The sequence below is a fragment of the Arachis duranensis genome, chromosome 4, assembly GCF_000817695.3.
Source record: "Arachis duranensis cultivar V14167 chromosome 4, aradu.V14167.gnm2.J7QH, whole genome shotgun sequence".
NCBI lineage: Eukaryota > Viridiplantae > Streptophyta > Magnoliopsida > Fabales > Fabaceae > Arachis > Arachis duranensis.
In genome coordinates this window covers 63,703,268-63,704,769 of record NC_029775.3, presented here as the reverse complement: position 1 = coordinate 63,704,769, position 1,502 = coordinate 63,703,268, and positions in this window count along the sequence as shown.

Here is a 1,502-nt window from a genome sequence, read left to right as displayed (position 1 = left end):
ATTATACAATGGATCATTATTGCTCTGTTCACCGTTACCTCAGAATTATTTGAAGTTGACATCAATGATCTCCTCACTATGTCATGCCATCCTTTTGCTTGAGGTATGAGATCACCTCTCCGAAGTTTGAGTGGTTGTCCATGTGAATCCAACACCCAATCCGTGCCTACTCTGCATAAGTCACTTACCACATCCATGTATCTTGGGTCATTTTCAACCCTTTCTTCATAGCTAGCTCGTTTGAACTGTTTTGCCTTGACCTTTAGCACCCTGTTGATGGTGTCCGGGCTAAAATCAACAGTCACACCTCTTACATAACTCATGTATGGTTCTTCATCATCATATTCTCTTATCACATTAGTGTAGAACTCATGGATGAGAAGCATGCTCACTTCTTGAGGTTGGTCACAGAGAAGCTCCCATCCCCTTTTTCTGATTATTTTTTGTATTTCAGGGTATTCATCTTTTCTTAGCTTGAATGGTAACTCTGGAACAACATCTTTGCTTGACATCCAGCTGAAGATACGCTCGTTGTGTTTGGATTTGAATCTTCTTTGATCAAATTCATCTTCTCTCCTATCCCTTGATGATGAGGCCATTGAAATTCACTTGCAAGGGTTGAATCTCCCACACCAAACTTAGATGAATGCCTGTCCTCAAGCACAAGGAAAATGGTTGTGAATGGGGGGATATATGACACAACGTGACTTAGGCAAGCTAGAAAATGATGGTGAGGGGAGGTGGGGTGTTTCGGTTATGTGAGGGGATGTGATGCTTCAAGAGTTTTGTTGGGTAAAGATGAGGTTCAAGGCTAGAATTTGTGAAACATGGAATAGGTTGGAGGTTGAGTATGAGTTCGGGTAATGAAATGAGGTTATGGGGGTAGAAGAATGAGTGATGAAGAATGAGGTTTGATGAATGTGGTTGAAGTATTTAAAGTGAAAGTTGGTGGAGTGAAAGTTGGTGGGGAGGCATGGTTCTAGTGACATTTAAGGCTCGGTCATGGCATGGGGAGCATGCTTCCTTGTGCCCAATGCATGTTGAGTTGTTTTTCCCCATGCACAAAGTTCAAAACTCATGTGACTTCCCTTCCTTGTGTATCCGTGACCTCACTCATCAAGATTCCCCATCATTTCTTTCTTTCTTTCATTATATGCTTCCAAGATTCCCCATCACTTCTTTCTTTCTTTCCTGCAACAAAATTCCAAAAGTTTGAGATTCTTAAAGTGACATTAATAGCTAACAACTTATGATGATATTCCTATACAAAATTGACTAAACTAAAATTAAAGTTTATAAATCTATTTTTTCTAGCATTATTAATGTAAGTAAAGACACCAAACTTAGTTTGTGACTAAGTGTTCTATGGAATTAATTCCAAAGATAGCCACATCAAACTTAGTATTTTACCTACATTATATACTATTTCACATTTTTTTTTCTCATAACTAAAATAGATGATTATACTTTCATAGTCTAGCATTTTCGTGTATGTATGGACA